This window comes from Cervus canadensis, chromosome 20 (assembly GCF_019320065.1).
Source record: "Cervus canadensis isolate Bull #8, Minnesota chromosome 20, ASM1932006v1, whole genome shotgun sequence".
In the NCBI taxonomy this organism is placed as follows: domain Eukaryota; kingdom Metazoa; phylum Chordata; class Mammalia; order Artiodactyla; family Cervidae; genus Cervus; species Cervus canadensis.
Window position 1 is genome coordinate 45828793 of NC_057405.1, and position 22559 is coordinate 45851351.

Below are 22559 nucleotides of genomic sequence, written 5' to 3' on the forward strand. Positions count from 1 at the left end.
TTTCTGAACAAATACACACTATGTTTCTTCACTACTACTCCCTGCACCGAATTTCCCCCTGTTCAACCAATCAAAGAAACAATCAAACAAAGAAAACAGAGCCCTCAACCCGAAACTCCTTGCCTTCCTTAACCAGCCCCATCAGCCTCCGTCTTTGCCTCCTTCCTTTTAGGCACAGAGTCAAAGGTATCTTTTCTACCGAAATCAACCTGTAATGCCTCATCCTTATTCCATTATCTATAACCTCTTCTCAAACCTCTTTGTATGGGTTCTCCTCCTCTCTTGAGCATCTTTACCTTCTAGCCTTGTCTGCTGAACAGGCAGTTGATCAATTAAGGTCAGTTAAACAAGAAGTTGAGCAGTTACCATGTTCAGGTGATATGCTAAATACAAAGGTACAAAAAGGATTGAGGCATCATTTCTGACTTTAAAGAGCTCAAAATCCTGGGGAAAACAGTCACAAAATCATTGTTCAGTCGCTCAGTCATGTTTGACTCTTTGTGACCCCATGGACTGCACCATGCCAGGCTTCCCCATCCTTCATCATCCCCTGGAGCTTGCTCAAACTCAGGTCCATTGAGTCAGTGATACCATCCAACCATCTTGTCCTCTGTCGACCCCTTCTCTTCCTGCCTTCAATCTTTCCCAGCATCAGTGTCTTTTCTAATGAATAGGCTCTTTGCATCAGGAGGCCAAAGTATTGGAGCTTCAGCTTCAGCATCAGTCCTTCCAATGAATATTCAGAGTTCAATTCCTTTAGGATTGACTGGTTTAAACTCCTTGCATCCAAGGGACTCTTAAGAGTCTTTTTGAAAGCATCAATCCATTCAGAGCGGTTGTGATTGATGGTTGTAATGTGAGTAGGGCACTATAATCACATAGTGAAGTAGCACTTAGCCACCGGGGGAATAATGGGAGGGTTTTAAAGAAGGTTAAATAAAGAATGTGATATTTAGTTGAAGTCTTGAAAGATGAGTAAGAGTCATGGCTAATCAAAGAAAATACAGAAAGCTGTTCCAGATAAAGGGGGAAAACAGCAGCAGAAAATGTATCAAGAGTATGTACCCAGGGAAGGGCAGTCATTTTGTAGGATGGGAGAGAAGTCTTCAGCCACATGTAAAGATGAAGTTATAAATGAATGTCACAGACCAGAGTTCTTTTATGAAAACCTTAGGTCTTTATCTTATGGGTAGAAGGTGACCATCAAAGAAAGATAATAGGTTCAAAGTCCTGTTCTAGCAATTTGAATGTACTTCATGCCACTGAATAGTGTACTTACTTAAAATTGTCAAAACAGTAAATTTATGTTGGTGGTTTAGTCACTAAGTCGTGTCTGATTCTTTGCGACCCCATGGACTGTAGCCCGCCAGGGTCCTCGGTCCTTGGAATTCTTCAGGCAAAATTACTGGAGTGGGTTGCCATTTCCTTCTCCAGGGGATCTTCCCAACCCAGGGCTCGAACCTGGGTCTCCTGGATTACAGGCAGATTCCTTACTGATTGAGCCTCCAGGGATGTGCAAATTTATGTTATACATATTTTATCACAATAGAAAAAAGTATGCAAAGAAGAGTCCTGTTTAAGGCAGATCACTCTGACACAAGGTGATGGATGGAGTCTAGTTAACAGAGGATTAAGATCTATGCCAGGGAACAGAAAGAAGCATGGGTGTGTGTGTGTGTGTGTTCAAGCTACATAGGAGGTGGGAATTTATTTTGGAGTAGTAGTTGAAGGTTAAGGTAATAGGCTTCTAGCTTGGTTTATTGAAGGGTGGCATAGAATACAGGAGAAAGACTAGTTTAAAGTAAATGAAGAATATTGGACTTGTCTGGCGTCTAATATTGGAGGTACCTGGAGTCATCTCAAGATGTAACAGGAATTTACAAGCATACAAGACTCTGAGCTCAGGGAATAGGTCGGGATGGTGATAAGGATTTGGATGCATGTTCACATCATTTCCATCCTTATAAAATAGATAAATGTACAAAATAATATCTCCCTCCTTTCCCTAACTGAATGCTTGAGGGAATAGTGTCATAAATGACTTGTGATCCATTAACTCTGAGACCACTAAAATCTGGCTTCTAGTTGCACCGCTCTGCAAAAAAGATCTCAGAAAAACGAGGCTTTTTAATCTATCAAATTCAATGGTCATTTTTAAGCATCTCCTTTTAATCTTAGTGGCATTTGTGGTATAATTCCTCCTACTTGAAATTCTCTTTCTTCATGACTGCCATAGTTTTTTTTTTTTAAAGGTTTCAATTATTCCTCAATCTAATGCAAAGGCTCTTTTGGTTCTACTCTGACATCCCTGACCATTCAGATTTGGTCTCCATTGCTGACATGTCTTCCTCCTTTTGACTCTACATGTGGTTATTCCCCAGAGTTCCTCCCTCAGTATGAATCTCGCTTCTTTCAACACCCTTTCTCACTACAATATTATCCATCTTCATGTCTTAACTTTGATACAGATAACTCGCCAAACTCTCTGGTCCAGGTCATTCTCTAATCAAACTACCTGTTTGTCACTCTAACACTTCAAAGTCAGTATGCCTAAAATTTATTATTATTTATTTATTTATTATCCCATTATTTCCTTCTCCTAACTCCTCCTCCTCCTGTTTTCCATTTCTCAGCTTGTTGTACCACCACTGGACTAGGTGGAACCCTGGAATTCATCTGAGTCATCTTTAACTTCACTATTTCCTTCATTCTTCTCCATTTTTAATTCATCATCTATGTATTTTTTAAGTCTTTATTGAATTTGTTACAATATCGTTTCTGTTTTATGTTTTGGTTTTTTGGCTGTGAAGCAGGTGGGAATATTATCTCCACGACCAAGGACGAACCCACACACCCTGCATAGGAAGTAAGTGTCAGCTGCTCAGTTGTGCCCGATTCGTTGCCACCCCGTGGACTGTGACCCACCAGGCTCTTCTGTCCATGGAATTCTCCAGGCAAGAATATAAGAGTGGGTTGTCATTCCCTTCTCCAGGGGAATCAACCTGGCCCAGGGATTGAACCAGGTCTCCTGCATTGCAGGCAGATTCTTTACTGTCTGAGCCACCAGAAGGCAAAGTCTTAACCACTGGACAGCCAGGGAAGTTCCTGTCTTATTTTCTAATTCCTGCATTTTCTCAAAATCTTGCCAAGATCTCTACCCCTGTCCTTAGTTCCTTAACCTAGACCTTCATCATTTCTTACATAGATTACTTCAATAGCCTTCAAATTGACTCTGGTCTCTCAATGTTTTATTCTAAACATAGAGAAGGACTCACTAAACCTTTCACTCATTTCTGATACACACATTTCTATATTAAAAACCTCTTTGCTTTACTGCAATTAGTCAAAACTCCTTATCCAGGTGCTCAAATTCTACAAGTCCAGCTCCAACATGTAGGTAATGTCTACTGCCTTTCCTTGGGAAATGGCCAACTGCTGGAGATTGTCTGTTCCCACAGCTCAGAGCCCACCTCTTCGCCCTGCCTTAATGTCCTCTCCACCGCTCTGTCCTCCTCACTGGTCCATCAGATACAATTCAACCATCTCCTCTTCTACCAAGAAGTTCTGCTTCTGTCAAAGCACATATTACATTTTACTGCATTCATCTGTTTTTATTCTAATTTATTCTACTAACATTTATCAAATGTTTTACTATACACAGGCATACCATTCTATGCAAGGGGAATATAGAAATGATAAAAGACAAACAAGTTCTCACCTCTTGAGGAGTTTATGTTCTAGTGTTTTCATCATTTTGCAGTGAGCGGTCAATTCTTCTTTAGAAAGAGCTCTTTCAGCTGACCTTTCCTCTCTGCTATTACTGCTGTCGTCATCACAATTTAAGCCCTTATGACTTTATCTCTCTCTGTTGGAAAATTCCATACTAGCTACCTACCCCAAGATTCTCCTTCGGATATACAGAATACCTCATTACAGATCAACCTCTAACAAGTTTGTTCCAATACTATCATTTTCCTATCCAGAAAACTGAATAACCTCCTATTGCCTTCAGAATTAAATTCCCCCACCTTGCTAAGCAAGATCTTCCACAGTCTTATCTCAGCATGGACTAAACATTAAGATAAATAAATAAATAAGCAAATGAAAAGAACAAAGATATTAATCCTAGGTGACTGCTTAGCTTAAATGTATTTACATACAATATGGTGATAATATGTCATAAAATTGTTAAGGGTATAAAATATTCTGATGTACATGAAAATGTTGAGAAATGAGTCTTCTGTTTGTCATTTCATTGACTCATTGTGCTGTTGACATGAACACAGTTTCTCCTATTGACGTGGGAGCAAAGCTGTGGGAATGCTTTCAGATTCTCAAGTGTAATCACACAAAACAGAAATCCCAGCACTGTTGTGCCAACAGAACAATAAAAAAAATATTGTTCCCTAGCAGTTGTGAGTTTTACTACAGTTACAAAGCTTTCAACAGTTATTCCACTAGAAAATGCTACTCAACCTATGAAATTAAGTTCTAAATCCTTTAAACCCAAAGCTACCTCCTTGCTTCCATGTAAAATGAACAACTAAATGAATGACTATTGTACCTTTCATTTTTCTGTTAACTTTTGAGGTTTCAGCATTCAACTGGGTATAAATTCAATGATTTTCTTACTATTTTGTCATAAAGGGCTTATTTTTTTATTATAAAGACAGAATACAAATATTATAAAAATGAGAAAACAAATTTATTTCTTCCCTGGTAGCTCGGACTGTAAAGAATCTGCCTGCAATGCAAGAGACCTGGGTTTGATCTCTGAGTTGGGAAGATTCCCCTAGAGAAGGGAATGGCTACCCACTCCAGTATTCTAGCCTGGAGAATCCCGTGGATAGGGGAGCCGAGTGGGCTACAGTCTTTGGGGTTGGAAAGGGTTGGACATGACTGAGTGACTAATACTACTACTACTAAGAAAATAAAAATAAGCAAATGAACACTCAAAAAAGGACCCATATAGTCATCTCCTTACTCTATTTGTGGAGACACACTAATATATTTTATTGCTAAAATGCAGGGGTGGGGAAATAATACACATCGTACCACCACTTTTATTGGCAGGATGAAATCAGAAGCCTATCAGCCCAGGTTGTGAGGATCTCAAGAGCAAGGTCCAAGTGTAATTGTGCACTCTGGGTTTGGTATAAGGCCACCTCTGAAACTGGCATTCAATAAATGTTAAATGAGCGTTTTAATGTTCTCACCAATTTTCCTTACATCTTGGTCAGCACAATAACTCAATGTTTGTGTTCCCAACTTTCTCCACAGTTCTTGAGCTATCTTTAAACCAAATCTTCAGATAGGCCCTTCACTGCCATGGTCAACAAAATTAGACTTTCAGAGCAGAAAACAATGAATTGCATAACCTTCAAAAGATGGCTTAAAATAAGGTGGAGAATAAGCATGTGAGCAATGAAACATGGAAGTAAGTGGCACTTCCCTTGTGACATTAAAAGGAAAGGATATGCCCTCTCCCATCTTCTTTTCCCTTCTTGCTGCTTCTATGCAGCAATGGAGCCATGATCTCAGACCATGAGATAGAATCTGCAAGTTGAAGACGGTAAAGCAACAAGTCTGAGGAAGACTTGGTCCCCAACACTCTAGCACTGCTTTTTCAGCCCTGGATTACTTATGCTTAGAGAATATGTAAGAAACACAAACAGCCTGATAAATTTATGTATGGGCTGCTTGTCTGCTTTAATAAGTGGCCAACTACAAAATCAATGCCAAGTACTGGAAGACAAAACACACAAACAGATGTATACATCAAAAACTCTTTGGAGGAAAATCTCAATTGACATTTCTTGCATTTCATAATTTCTGCTCTTATATAATTTTTCTGGTACCTGGTATTATGTTTCCAGCTAAAATCAGATTATAGGAAAATAAAATTTTGAGAATGCCAGACCTAAAACAAATTAAGCAAAGATCGTCTCATTTTTGCAAATAACCATTCCTTCACATCCATAAATATGTGAACTTGATCTGTTTCTTGCTTGTTAGAAATAGAAGGCAGGACTATAAGATGTACAAGCTGACAGTGTGAAATCTAGTCAGCAGTTAACCAGTGGGTCTGTGTTAGATTATTTCCCATCTAAAGAGCTATCAATTGTAAATACTTTAGATAAACAAAACCTGGAGGTCAAATTCTGCACGTTACCAACGTAAAACTAATGGAATCCAGGATATTAGTCCTTACATGCCACTGGATAGACATAAGAACTGATAGTAAGAGATGCCCATGTTGGTAAAAAGCACAAGTGAAGTGTTGAAGGGTGCGAGTTATTTATTATATTTGCAACCACCTATTTCCAAAAAGAGATCTGAAGTGTATTTTTTTTAAAGGAAAATACATATAATAGAATTCTTAAAATAAACATTCTAGAAGGCAAATAATAGAAAGGCATTCTAGAAAGGCAAATAATAGCTGAAATTGAAGCTAGGAGTAGTGATTGCTTTTGTGCTAAACTTAGCTCTGGGCATCTTGGCAGACAAGGGAAGTGGACACCAGTGCCCTCAGCAGGCATAACCTGCGGTGCTGTTGGGAAGTTCATAGTCTCTGACGCTTGTTTTCTGGTCTCAGCTCCTTCTGCATTTGGTGTGTTCCAAGTCTTCATCCCTCTTCATAATTCTTTGAGGAACTGTCTACTCCATGTGACACTGAAAGGACTGTCAATCCTGGGGCACTACAAGGGTGGAAAGCATCTGTGACTGAGCCAGCCACAAGAGTCCTGGGTCCTCTCTGCACTGGGAAGGAGACAGAAAGACCCTCCTTGACTTCAGTTTGTGAATGATTGGGCTATCACCCTTCACCTTTCCCGTCACATGAAGGAAACTTGTTTGAGATAGAAGAAAATGAGTTCAAAATGAAAAGTGATACAGAAGTGAGAAGCAGGTAGAGGGGAAGAAGAGGAGAGGAAGACCAACATTTGAACACCTTGATACAGCAGTACCTAAAGCTGAACTCTCTTTAGACTATCAGCCATGAAAGCAAATAAATTTTCCCGTTTTCTTCAGTTTATTTTTCTTGGATGTCTACTAATTGAAACTAAAGAATCATGACTAAAACACTTGTGTTTCACATCACTGGTTACATGTTCTCATCTGTAAAATGCAAGACATGAAATAAATTGATTTCAAACTTCCCTTTCCAATCTAAAATTCTATAGTTCTGACTAGATTAATATGTGAATTCCTTCAGCACAAGGATATTATCTCATCGACTTTGGTATCAAGAATTTGTGCCACCTAGAAGACTCTCAATAGCTATGTTTGGGAATCAATTGAAAAAATAGGCGGGCCACTCTTCAAACCTATTCTGTAATTATTTATCTCTAATTTTGCTTACTTATTTCCCATCTGCATCCCCAAATAAAGCAGTATCAGATATATGCTCATAGGCTAATCTTTCCTGGAAAAAGAGCTAAATAATGCAGCTAAATCACTGAATGTGTTTACAACCCAAGTGAGAAATACACATTGAACTAGAAGTCTGATTTCATAGGAAATATAATATTCCAAGAGAGTTATTTATTAGTGACATAGTTGAAGTTAGGGAGAAAAATTAGTCATTCCACTCATAATGAACTTTAAGATTTGAATCAGGGGGAGTATAAAAGCATTTACTGGATCAGTAGATTTTAAAAGTATAAGCCAAATTTTGGAACTCTAGCTCATGAATCTGTTAATGTCAAGACTTTCTTTTCTTTCAAGTATCTGCTCCTACTCCTCAGAAAGAAATAAAAATGCACATTTACATACACGTCCTCCAGGATGGGAAAGAAGATGACAAATCACTCTGCAAAGCCACCTGAGAGAGGGCCCTTTTCTGGTTCTCCTCTAAGAGCCACCATGTATTATGTTCTGGGGCTATTCCTAATAACCTAGTGTGTGCACAGCTACAAATCAGTGCTTGTAATGAAGCTCTAGTGGAAGCTGAGAAAACAGAAGGCGCAAATTAGGTGCAGAACCAAGGCTTCCAGTGGTGGAAGAAACAAGAGGAAACTTGCCTATTCTATTTCCAATTGGGCATAGGTGACTGAATTGCTATACAAAAGCAATGGCTGTCTAATAATTCATAGTACTTTTATCACATACACATTTATAAATCACACACACATATTTCTATTTTCTAGTAGTTAAACTTTTCTCCATAACTGTATTCAAAGAGTTTTGGTGGGAAAAGCAGAGGGAGAACTGTTGGTCACAGACTGGTCTTCTCATAGTAAACATCCTTAGGAACACTCGAAGAAATGCCATACACACACAGGAGCCCCTGAAACTCTTTGCTAGGAATATTTATGTAAGTGTCCTTGTCCTTGGTATTACCTTTGTGTAGTAAGATTAGCTTCTCAAAGAAACATTCCTTGATACTGTTAACATCTTAACTGTTCCTTAGTTTTCTTATGTGAGAAAATGATGATAAAAATGCAAGTTCTGCCTGCCATATCGGGTTACTCTAAAGATCTTCCCTGGCAGCTCAGCTGGTAAAGACTGCCTACAGTTCAGGAGACCCTGGTTCGATCCCTGGGTTGGTAAGTTCCCCTGGAGAAGGGATAGGCTACCCATTTCAGTATTTTGAGGCTTTCGTGGTGGCTCAGATGGTAAAGAATCCGCCTACAACCTGGGAGACCTGGGTTCGATCCCTGGGTCGGGAAGATCCCCTGGAGGAGGGCATGGCAACCCACTCCAGTATTCTTGCCTGGAGAGCCACCATGGACAAAGGAGCCTGGTGGGCTACAGTCCATGGGGTTGCAAAGAGTGGACATGACTGAGTGACTAAGCACAGCACAGCATAAAGATCTAAAGAGATAATGCACCATTAATGTGTTTTGAAAGCTATAAATCACTATTCAAAAATATTATTACTATCCTCATCACTGTTATTACTGATTTTCACAACAATCTTGTGAAGTTGGTAACTATTACCAAGGAGAAAATCATGGAACAGTAAGATCAAGCATCTTGCCTGAAGTCTACAGCTATTTGGTGCCCAAACTGATGTGAATTCAGACACTCCAACTTGCTGCTAGACCATACAAATCCATATATTCTGCAAATTACAAGCAGAAAAGGTTTCCAGAGTTGTGTATCAACACTTTTTTCATGCCTTGGACCTAAAAATGTTTAAACTTTTAAGGGGATACATTAAATGACCTTACAGACATCCAAGTATCAGGTTAGAATCATAAACCTGTTTCTCCAGTGAGTCAATCAAAACCAGATACAGAATAAGAGGAAAGCGTGTGTTGAACACAGTGTTTACTCAACCAGGAAAAGATATCATTGGAACCTTCAAATTGTGTTAAATTTACTAGTTTGGAAATAGGAATTATTATATACTGTAGATGAAACAGTAATTCAGGACAACTTTTTGAAGGTCAATTTGTCAGTATCTATCACAATTAAAGAACAGTCTCTGACTTAACAGTTCTCCCACTAGAACATTCATACCTCAGAAATAAACTCTCAACTACACAGAAATATACTTATTTACAAGATATTCCTTGTAAAAAAAACCATATAAGGATAAATTTATCTTAAAAACTTCAATTTTTTTAATACCAAAAAAAATTTTTTTTAAACTTCAAATAAGTTAAATGTCTATAAAGAATTCACTAAATAAATAATGGCACGTCTGTTCAATAAATGACTGTTCAGCCACTTGAAAAAGTGAAGTAAGTTTATATGAACAGGTATTAAAAGTCCTGCCTCCCATTCTGAATGTTGAAAATCAGTTGCAGAATAGTAAATTTTTTGCATATATGATATGTATAAAGATTGGAAAGATAAGAATCTAACTGAAAACACTAGTTTTCTCTAAAGAATACTGGGTCGAGTAGACTTTCATTTGCTATGCTTCATTACTGTATGAATTTTCATTACAATAAGCATGTTTCGTTTCAGAATAAAAATTTTAATAAAAATAATTTCTCAATTTAGCCCATTCACTTTTTTCATGTTATCGCAATGAAGATCATAAAAAGCTATTTTGTATAATAAAAATGGAAAATAAATGGCAGAGAATATTCTAAAAGAGAATAAGAATGATAAAGGTGGGAGAAGTACCAGGAGTCAGTTGTGCTTCCAGATAAAGTAACAATAATTAAATGATGCAATATTGACACAAAAACAAGCGTAAGTAAATTAGAACTTTAAAGTCCAAATTAACCCATTTGTATATTACAGTTAAGCAGGCAGTAAAATAAGACTCACATAATTCTAGGAAAGTGATTATTATTTAATAGACAGAGAGGGATATTGAAGAGCAGTTTAGAGAAAATTGATTTAGATCTAAAACTTACACCTTGAATGAACTCTCTGTCAATTATTTGGTTATAGAAAAGTGAAAAAAAAGTAAAGCATTACTTACAAAAAATAAAGTTATGATAACATTCCCAGAATTTAAGTAAAGTCTGAAGAAATATCATAACATTGTATTACTTAGACATTTTTGTTTGTGTGAACTGTTTCCTTAAGTCAACTTCCCAGACTAAAACTCTTGGTGCATGTGTATGCACACAGACACACACACACATACATTTACATGATTCTTGGCAGGTGTTGGGAATCAAATTCAGAATACATGTTTTGAAAAATATGAGAGTACATATTTACAGATAGAATTCTACAAAATATCTGAACTAAAGCCTATCCAGGACAACATATTCTATAACTAATTACAACAGGTAAAGTTAGAAACTTGTCACTAACTTTCAGTGGTTGGGAAAGCCTCGGCCTACCGCCATCCACCATCCAGTGTCCATCCACCGTCCAGTGTCCATCCACCATCCAGACTTCTGGGGCTCCAAAATCACTGCAGATGGTGACTGCAGCCATGAAATTAAAAGACGCTTACTCCTTGGAAGGAAAGTTATGAACAACCTTATCAGCATATTAAAAAGCAGAGACATTACTTTGTCAACAAAGGTCCATCTAATCAAAGCTATGGTTTTCCCAGTAGTCATGTATGGATGCAAGAGTTGGGCTATAAAGAAAGCTGAACGCCGAAGAATTGATTCTTTTGAAATGTGGTGTTGGAGAAGACTCTTGAGAGTCCCTTGGACTGCAAGGAGATCCAACCAGTCCACCCTAAAGGAGATCAGTCCTGGGTGTTCATTGGAAGGACTGATGTTGAAGCTGAGACTCCAATACTTTGGCCACCTGATGCGAAGAGCTGACTCATTTGAAAAGACCCTGATGCTGGGAAAGATTGAGGGCAGGAGGAGAAGGGAACGACAAGATGAGATGGTTGGATGGCATCACCGACTCAATGGACATGGGTTTGGGTGAACTCCAGGAGTTGGTGATGGACAGGGAGGCCTGGCGTGCTGCGGTTCATGGGGTTGCAAAGAGTCGGACACTACTGAGTGACTGAACTAAACTGAACTGAAAGAAACAACCTATGTCTATCATATAAATTAAAATAAATTATAATATATCTTTATAGCTAAATTTTAAGATGCTGCATAAAAAGATAAATATAAAGATTAGGCTGCAAAATGGAAATGATTTATCATCTAGTAAGTGAAAAATTTTAGATATAATGGATACTGTAATTAGAACTGTGTATAAATGTAGATCTTCCTGCTGATGCAGGAGACATAAGAGACACGGTTTCAATCCCTGGGTTAGGAAGATGTCCTGGAGGAAGAAAATGGCAACCCACTCCAATATTCTTGCCTGGAGAATCCCATGATCGGAGGAGCCTGGCAGGCTATGGTCCGTGGGGTTACAAAGAACCAGATATGACTGAGCGGCTGAGCACAGTACTTTAAGGAAGCATAAGAGATAGAAAATATTTGTGTTCGGGATGGAGAATATGGACAATTTTATGTTACCTTTAATAAGGCTTTAATAATATACAATGTAAGTTAAATAACGTAATGGAATACAATGAAATATACAGATGAAAAGAATGAGATTGTTCCCATCAACTTGCAATTCTACTGCCACTAGTTAGAGCAAAAGTAGACTATGAAGTAAATAAAATAACCGTGAACTGAATGCCCTAAAGCACAGCTGCTTTCTAATCATAAATGCTAGTTTAATTGTCTGGAGGCTGAGAAAAATCATGATAAAAAGCAATGCCTGAAACCAAATACATTTTTAGTGGAAAAGCTATCAAAAAATGTCTATTTAACCTTTGGGGGGCTGGGCTCATGGGACACAAATCTTATAACTTGCTTCCAGGCACCTCACATAACCACTTGGTTGCTCAGAATCCACACTGGCAAAAAAAAGGCTACAGTAAACTCAGTTACTTTTCTGATATTTGAGAATAGTCTGTATTTAGAATTTTTAGCTACAAAAAGGGAAAAGGAAAAAAAAACAAAACAGAAAGTACATATACAGCTGCAGAATGCAGACTGTGAGCTAGCTGAGGGCAGGGGCAGAACTCATCCTTTTCATACCTATCATGAGATTTTAGGAAGACTTTATTTTGTAGGTGTGTATTCCTTGGATAAGGAAATGGCAACCCACTCCAGTACTCTTGCTTGCAAAATCCTATGGATGGAGGAACCTGGTAGGCTACAGTCCATGGTGTCACAAAGAGTCGGACACAACTGAGCGACGACACGTTTATGAGCCACACATTTATTCCCAGAACAATTTGGAATTCCGCTGCCACCTAGTGGGCAATCACATTTTTACTGTTTATTTATGGTCAATAGCATAATGGGAACTAGGACCCTCGTGGAATGATTTTAGAACCACTTCGTGATAAACACTTATATTTATGTTTCTGTTTCATTCAATAATAACAAGCATTAGATGAAAATACATATTTTGTTAGTTTACCAGATAAAGTATTTAAGAAGTGGTAATGTAAAGATATATCCTTAGGAGCAAAGAATTTGCTTTAAAATTGACTCAAAAAATTGCAATTTATCATTTTGTCAGGGCAACAATCCCTTATTTTCAACTTTTAAACATTTTTTTCTTTGGGGAAAACTGGTTATAGAAATTGCTTTGTTTCCTAAAAAGTCAAACTATAACACAGATGAACAAGATCTTCACAAAAATTTTTAAAACTTTCCCATCATTTATTCATTCACTCAGCATTTCTTGTTGTAGTCTTTCTTTTTTCATTTGAAGAAGCTCTTTTTAACACTTCTATAAAGTTGGTTTAGGATTGATGAACACTTAGTTTTTTCTGCCTGAGAAGCTTTCTCTCCCCTTCAATTCTGAATTACAACCTTCCTGGGTAAAGTATCCTAGATCATAGGATTATAGTTTTTCCCCCCTTTAAGTACTTTAAATATATCATGCCACTCCCTTCTGGCCTTATAACTCAATTTTTAAATAAAATGCTTACACAACCAGTAAGTGTTTTAATGGCCTCTTAGAGCAGTCTAGCTTTTTATGAACCAGCTTTCAAGATTTTAGATGACTACTAGAGGAAGCCAGGAAACAATTCAAACTCAGAACATGATGTTTGTAATAGAAGTAAAGAGTATTTAACATTCAGCTACCTCTGTCTCTGTTCCCGTTTAACTTTTTTTTTCATGATCTAAACAAAACTTTGTTATTGAATCAATACGTTTCAGCCTGTCAGTGTTATAATTTTTTTTGTTTTAGAACTGCCATTTAGTCAAAATACACATGGAAATTCCAATAACAAGTAGGTATTCAAGGAGATAGCTTTTTAAATATTATTAATGTTTTTTGATTGTCTAGTAGGGTTAACTCTTGGATATTTAGTAGTATTAAGCTTTTGAGAATAGATGTTTAATCTCTACTTTTTGGTTGAGTGAAAGAATGAAGGAATACTACACAAATAATAGCTGATTTTTAACCTATATAACATTCTGAATCCTGGGCCATCTAGTTTTGACCTTAAAATATTTCCCTAGATTTTAATTTTTTTACCTAGCTCTCTTGTAGGAGAGCTCTGATAATTTAAATGACTTGCGGTATTAGTGCCCTGTCAATTACCTTTAACAAATTCTGTTGTTAATCTTCATTATCACAATTATAAATAGTAAATAATAATTTAGTGTGAATTTGTAGATGGTGGTGTAAGGAGAAATATGAAAAAAAAACACACTTGAGACTCTACCCTTTTAATTAGCTATGCCTAGATATTATTAGACTTCACACTGGAAATTAGAAATTGGTATGAGTAGTCCCAAGAAAAAAGGTTCAGAAAAGCAAAAAGAAAATTATTCTGATAAGCTGATCTATTTACCCTGAACAGGGAAAACATTCAAATAGGCCAATTCCCCATTTCCTAGAAAATATGATCACATGAACCAAGAGAGAGAAAAGCAGCTGGGAGAAGCTGAAGAACTGAATACATGCATGTAGGGAAAGAGGCAGTTGTCTTAAGAGAACGTGAGATGGCATCATTCACATCATGATTATGAAAAAAAAAAAAACTTCAACTGTAACTGTATAAGTAAGGTATTATATCATACATTTATAGTGGACATCATTACTTTTGCAAGACCACTTTCCTATTATTCATGTGTGAGCAGGGTGATGAGGGACTCGGAGCTGGAGAAGTACTAGCAAGTCATTATAAATGTCTGTTGCAAGATACAGATTTGAACCACATAAAGGCATGACTGTGCCTCAAGGGAGTGAAGTCTGTAGCAAATTCAGGGTTGGGGGGCATAAAATCCTCATTTTTGTTATAAAACATTGTTACTAGGAATTTGGGAGTTTGAAATTGATCATGGGTGCCAGAGGCTGCTCCGCCAAAAATGATTAGCAACTACATACAATCTGACACTTAGGTGTCTTTCAGTTCAGTTCAGTCACTCAGTCGTGTCCAACTCTGCGACCCCATGAATCACAGCACGCCCGGCCTTCCTGTCCATCACCAGCTCCTGGAGTTTACTCAACCTCATGCCCATTGAGTCGGTGATGCCATCCAGCCATCTCATCCTCTGTCGTCCCCTTCTCCTCCTGCCCCCAATCCCTCCCAGCATCAGGGTCTTTTCCAATGAGTTAACTCTTCGCATCAGATGGCCAAAGTATTGCAGCTTCAGCTTCAGCATCAGTCCTTCCAATGAACACCCAGGACTGATCTCCTTTAGGATGGAGTGGTTGGATCTCCTTGCAGTCCAAGGGACTCTCAAGAGTCTTCTCCAACACCATAGTTCAAAAGCATCAATTTTTCGGCGCTCAGCTTTCTTCACAGTCCAACTCTCACGTCCATACATGACCACTGGAAAAACCAGTGGACCAGACGGACCTTTGTTGGCAAAGTAATGTTTCTGCTTTTTAATATGGTATCTAGATTGGTCATAACTTTCCTTCCAAGGAATAAGCGTCTTTTAATTTCATGGCTGCAGTCACCATCTGCAGTGATTTTGGAGCCCCCAAAAATAAAATCAGCAACTGCTTCCACTGTTTCCCCATCTATTTCCCATGAAGTGATGGGACCAGATGCCATGATCTTAGTTTTCTGAATGTTAAGCTTTAAGCCAACTTTTTCACTCTCCTCTTTCACTTTCAAGAGGCTTTTTAGTTCCTCTTCACTTTCTGCCATAAAGTGGTGTCATCTGCATATCTGAGGTTATTGATATTTCTTCTGGCAATCTTGATTCCAGCTTGTGCTTCTTCCAGCCCAGGGTTTCTCATGATGTACTCTGCATATAAGTTAAATAAGCAGGGTGACAATATACAGCCTTGACGTACTCCTTTTCCTATTGGGAACCAGTCTGTTGTTCCATGTCCAGTTCTAACTGTTGCTTCTTGACCTGCATACAAGTTTCTCAAGAGGCAGGTCAGGTGTTCTTGTATTCCCATCTCTTTCAGAATTTTCCACAGTTTATTGTGATCCACACAGTCAAAAGCTTTGGCATAGTCAATAAAGCAGAAATAGATACTTTTCTGGAACTCTCTTGCTTTTTCGATGATCCAGCGGATGTTGGCAGTTTGATCTCTGGTTCCTCTGCCTTTTCTAAAACCAGCTTGAACATCTGGAAGTTCACAGTTCACGTATTGCTGAAGCCTGGCTTGGAGAATTTTGAGCATTACTTTACTAGCGTGTGAGATGAGTGCATTCTTTGGGATTGCCTTTCTTAGGGATTGGAATGAAAACTGACCTTTTCCAGTCCTGTGGCTGCCGGGGTCCAGCCCCAGCAGGATCCAGGAGAACCCTCAGGATGAATGGCATCGGCGAGAGAAGACACGTAGGACCGGCTTTGATAGGGCCAAGACTATGAGGGGGAGAGAGAGAGAGAGAGAGAGAAAGAGAGAGAGAGAGACCAGACTAGGAATATGCAGAAGAGTCTGGCAGTTGCTTTATTTTTCACCATCGCCTTTATACCCTAAGTTGGCACATTTCTAAGGGGCAGATAAGCACACAGACTTAGTTTAACATTACATCAGCTTGTCCTTCACGAAACCAGGTGTGCTCTGTAGATTTTTTGTTTATGAGCGTCTTTTCCCATAGATTTTTTGTACATTATCTTCTGGCCTTGAGGTTAGCAGAAAACAGAAAATTGGCAGTCTCATGGTACAGCAAGTCGCAACATAATAGAAATACAATCCTGTTAACATAAAAGTCAGTCTTTTTGCAGAAATTTTCGGCTAAATTTATCTAAAAAGTTTAACACACAAAGACTCTGCAGCTCTGGTGAGGGAGCCCCTGTTTAGCACTCCGGGTTAAAATTAGCAATTTTCTTATTGTTTTTACACTAGGGCTAAACTCTTATTTTTCTAGATCTCCAACTATATTAACAATAGTTTCCACTGCACAACCTCAGCACATTAACATCAATCAAACGTTGATCTAATAACCACTTTTAAAACAATATTTTTTGTATTCTCTAATAGGGCTTCTTCACCCCCGAAAGGGCTCTGTGCCTATTAGGGCCTTTTTTATGGTTAATCTCTATGTATAATATCTTTTGGCCTTCAGGCCTGTTGACAATTTATGGCTTGCACCTGGTGCAACTTTAAGCAACCTCAGTAGCCGACCCTGTCTATTTTGTGGTTAATCTATTTTCTTTCTATTAGATGTCATCTCCATGGGAACTAGATAGGATTACATTTTTACAGAACAGAAATGCAAAGGATTGCAAAAACAGCAGATATAGCACAAAACAGGCTCTTAGTCTAAAACTTAACTACCTGCAAGAAGTTGCCAGCTAATCTCTATCTAAACTTTTTTCTATTAGGCACATTTGTGGCTATAACATTTGTGGAGCTTTTCTCACCCCGTGAAGGGGCCTATGCTTAATAGTTTCTTTTGTTAGCGTGCTGTGCTTAGGATATTTAGAACAATCAAGAGCATTTTTTGCAATGAGAGCACACATTTATCAAACAAGCCAGAATGCCAGCAAAAGGGTTTGAATCGAAGCATTTCCTTCATCCCTGGCCCCTTCATAGGGTACCAGCGTCCAGGAGATTTATTAGTTAGGGTTTTAAGTTGTTCTTTATTCAGTGAAAGAGGAGCAGGAGAACTCTCAGCAGGCAACACAAGAATTCGCAGCAGGGCAAACAAGAACAACAGCAGAAAAGTGGAGAGGATATAGGGTGGGGTAGAGGCCGAGGCCAATCTGGAGGGTCCCTTATCCTAGACGGCCTTGCCTGTCAGGTATTTTCCTCATGACCTCATCATGGATGGGATCCCAGACGGGCTTGCCTGCCCGGTATTTTCTTCATGACCTCGTCACGGGCGGGACCTTCCATAATGGCTCCCGGCATGTGGCCACTGCTGAGTTTTCCAAATTTGCTGGCATATTGAGTGCAGCACTTTCACAGCATCATCTTTCAGGATTTGAAATCGCTCAACTGGAATTCCATCACCTCCACTAGCTTTGTTCGTAGTGATGCTTTCTGAGGCCCACTTGGCTTCACATTCCAGGATGCCTCGCTCTAGGTGAGTGATCACACCATCGTGATTATCTGGGTCATGAAGATCTTTTTTGTACAGTTCTTCTGTGTATTCTTGCCACCTCTTCTTAATATCTTCTGCTTCTGTTAGGTCCTTACCATTTCTGTCCTTTATTGAGCCCATCTTTGCATGAAATGTTCCCTCGGTATCTCTAATTTTCTTGAAGAGATCTCTAGTCTTTCCCATTCTGTTGTTTTCCTCTATTTCTTTGCATTGATTGCTGTGGAAGGCTGTCTTATCTCTCCTGGCTATTCTTTGGAACTCTGCATTCAAATGGGAATATCTTCCCTTTTCTCCTTTGCTTTTTGCTTCTCTTCTTTTCACAGCTATTTGTAAGGCCTCCTAAGACAACCATTTTGCCTTTTTGCATTTCTTTTCCACTGGGATGGTCTTGATTGCCTGGCTCCTGTACAATGTCATGAACCTCCGTCTTCAGAGACATTCAAGTAGGCTACAAAAATAACCTTTCAGCCAAAGAAAGTGAGAGACATGACCACTATAGATGCCTCTTCACTGTCCTGGGGGACAGTTTGCATAAATAGTACTTCATAAATATGCTTATATCTCAGATTTGCTATTTCTGGAAAAAAATACAAGCTAGGTATTACTGAAAATACAAAAGGCTTTGATTGGTGCAAAAGCAGCTAATGCAGCCTGGTTTCTTCTGAATGTATTTCTCAGACTGATGTTTAGAACAATGGGACTACAAGCAACTCAGCCAGTCAGAACTCAGCCGTGCCCTGATGAGTATCGTGCCCACCCAGCATGTAAGCCAGAACTAAACCATGATGTTAGTTGATTGCTGTTGTGCATCACTATTAGCACAGAGTAATTCAATGTAATCTACCTACCTGGGCTTAGTGACATTTTAAATGTCTAGGGATATGACAAGGGCATAGATTTGAATCAAACTATGCAAAATATCAAAGCAGAAGACTTTAAAAGAGCCCTCCCTGCCTCGCTATAAGTTTTTTCAAGGTCCTTTTTGTAGTCTGGGGATCGGGATGTGCACAGCAGGATTAGAAAAGGAATAGGGAAGAAATTGGCACCATGAAAGGTTTACACAGTAACATCCATGTTTTAGAAAGCTATTTCCGGCAACTAGGCAGAGAAAGGACTGGAGATGGAACTGACCACAGATGGGGAAGATACTTTGGAGGTCCTTACAATAGGATGATTGACAGAGAATAAAAGACTGAACTGCAGCAATGAACATGGGAATTAAAAGGAATAACATGAAGAGAAGTACATAGATCTTTTTGGTTTTTGAGATCTCATTTTGAACTTTGGCTGGCGTCCTCAGCATATACTTAGTACAGAGCAGGTAATCCAACACTTACCTGGACCACCCACTTGGGAAGGCTGCCTGAACCACTGAAGACCGCTGTAACCTCGGTCTTCCAGGAAACTGTCACTTTAGAACTTTCCCTACAGAGGGACCAGTAGGGGATTGGAAACAGATTAGTTAAAGTCCCTCCCAGCTCCTCCTTTGGGAGCAAGGCATTTCCTGATGAGGGACTACCATCTCAGCCAAACTGGGAACTTCTCCAGGACTGAGGCAGCCTTTGCATTTCCTGCCTTAGCCCAGCACTGAGCACATACTAGCTTTCAATAATAAAAAATGATAATAATTTAAAATTACCCACACTTTCCACTTACTTTATGTAATAACTTTACTCTAAAAAGTTATATATCTATCTATAACACTCTATCTATAACAGAAGTAAGTAAATTAACTGTAGGAAATGGGAAAATCAGTTCAGTTCAGTTGCTCAGTCGTGTCCACTCTTCATGACCCCATGAACCACAGCACGCCAGGCCTCCTTGTCCATCACCAACTCCTGGGGTTTATTCAAACTCACGTCCATTGAGTCAGTGATGCCATCCAGCCATCTCATCCTCTGTCATCCCCTTCTCCTCCTGCCCCCAATCCCTCCCAGCATCTTTTCCGATGAGTCAGCTCTTCGCATGAGGTGGTCAAAGTACTGGAGTTTCAGTTGCAGCATCAGTCCTTCCCATGAACACCCAGGACCGATCTCCGTTAGGAAGGACTGGTTGGATCTCCTTGCAGTCCAAGGGACTCTCAAGAGTCTTCTCCAACACCATAGTTCAGAAGCATCAACTCTTCAGCACTCAGCTTTCTTCACAGTCCAACTCTCACGTCCATACATGACCACTGGAAAAACCATAGCCTTGACTAAATGGACCTTTGTTGGCAAAGTAATGTCTCTGCTTTTTAATATGCTGTCTAGGTTGGTCATAACTTTCCTTCCAAGGAGTAAGCGTCTTTTAATTTTATGACTGCAATCACCATCTGCAGTGATTTTGGAACCCCCCAAAATAAAGTCTGACACTGTTTCCACTGTTTCCCCATCTATTTCCCATGAAGTGATGGGACCAGATGGAATGATCTTAGTTTTCTGAATGTTGAGCTTTAAGCCAACTTTTTCACTCTCCTCTTTCACTTTCATCAAGAGGCTTTTTAGTTCCTCTTCACTTTCTGCCATAAGGGTGGTGTCATATACTAATCCAAACAAGCTCTGAAGGAGCAAAACTGAAAACAGTACATGCAAGTTAGATGAACCATTGGACTGAGAAATAATATTGTATGGAATGGGTAATCTGAAAGCACCACGGATTAATAAGCTCTATGAGAAACAAAAAATTTTGTATGCTTACCTGCTATGCCATGACCTCAGAGCCCAGAACAGTACTCAGTGCATAGAAGACACTCAATGAACATCTGTGGAATGAAGAAATGAACTGTCCTGGTTTAAAAGAAAGAAAGAAATATAAATGGCATGTCTTTCTATTAGGAGTTGATTTGAGTTTGTTTGTTTATGTTTTTGTTTGGTTATCCCAATTCTAGAGCTAAAGAAAATATCTCTCATGCAGCTGTAACTTTTTAAAAATGGAGAACACTGCCAAAAAGTGGTATTTTAATCCCATCAGGACCAGAGAACAGAATGCAAACTGTTCTTTCTCTCATGACATAAGCCACGATTCTCTTGCCCTGTGGTTCTGCAATGCTAGAGAAGCCTGAGATAGAAAACCATGTGTCGATGCCTGACATTTGGTTCTCTCCAGGGAAATAAACTTATTTAACTAGTTTAATATTTCTTGGTGAACTATTAATGACCGGCTGATTCACAGACATGTTTTCCTCTAGCTCTATGGATATTCTCAGTGATGTGAAGAAAAATAAAATAATAAAGGAAAAAACAACACATTTGAATAATAGGAGAATTTTCAAGTGGCATATACCTGCAGCCATCAAGTATTACCTATGGCAACATAATTTTTCAGGTAGGAATTCATTCTGTTTATCACGCAGCATGTCCTAAGTATCCAGTCTCTTCTTAAACTAGCCCAGATGCAGTCCATTTTATTATTGAATATTCACATTAATTTTTTCATTTATGTAAGATTAAAATTAAGTATCTATTAAGAGCCAGTGTTTGGGCTATACCCTCAGGGAGCTCATAGCCTCCTACAGTTCCCTTACAAGGGATTTCATCAATTAAAATGCACTTGTGTTTGGGAACTAGTTAAAGAATGTGAAGGGAAAGAAACATCTTTGAAAGTTTATTAATGTGCCAGGGACATTTAGAAGGGTATCCTTAACCATCCTCTCTAAACAGTTTCTACCTCATGTCTGCTTACTTTTTCTCATCCTGTTTTTTTCCCCCTCTTCATATGCTAATCCTCACTGGACATTGTTCACTGCTCTATGGCTCTGAGGAGTAGCTGGCATAGCGCAGGTGTTTTTTTTTTTATAGTTGTTGCATGAATGAACTTGAAAGGAAGCCATTCTTATTTTACAAATGAGACCAAGACTAATGACTTAAAAAATGATTTGCTAATAATTGTGCAACTCTTAAATCACAAATTAGGGGTTTAAACCTTGGTGTGACGTCAAAGCTCATGGTTCTTTCCATTATCACATCTCTCAATGCATGTTTCTTTACTGAGATAATGAATGTCTTCTTTTGTTGAACACATTAAGCAAAAGATGCAGAGTTACAGAGATATTGCCCTCAAGCGCTGGACACTTCTAGTTAGGAAGGAAATAAGTATCTGGAGACCCAACTAAAAGTAGTTCAGTGTCTGGGTTCAGAAAAACCTCAGAGACAGAAAAAGGGAGGGTGGACTGGCCTGGGGCTCCCTCCAGGGGAGCACTTTAACTTGGATGGGGTCTGTGGTCCCTTGTGTGTTGTTATGTTAGTTGCTCGGTCCTGTCTGGCTCTTTGCGATCCCATGAACTGTAGCCCTCCAGGCTCCTCTATCCATGGAATTCTCCAGGCAAGAATACTGGAGTGGGTTGCCATTCCCTTCTCCAGGGGCTCTCCCCTACCCACGGAACCCAGGTCTCCTCATAGCAGGCAGATTTTTTATCCTCTGAGCCACCAGGGAATATGAGGACATAAAGTATATTTCTTTAGAGTTGACAGTTTTCCTACAAGCCCTTTTTTTTCTGAGTTCCTATCCACATTTAGATGCCAAAGAATAGAGGATTCTCCCCTCTTTTTGAGAGGGAACGATGGTAGAAATGTAGAATAGCTCATTTTGAAGAGTGTCTGGAGAGTTTGCAGTCTAAGAAATGAAGAAGTGGACACAAACTGTAGGAACTGAGGTTGTTTTGTCTGGAAAAGAGAAAAGTATGGGAGTGGAGGGTGAGGTGAAGAGCTAACTT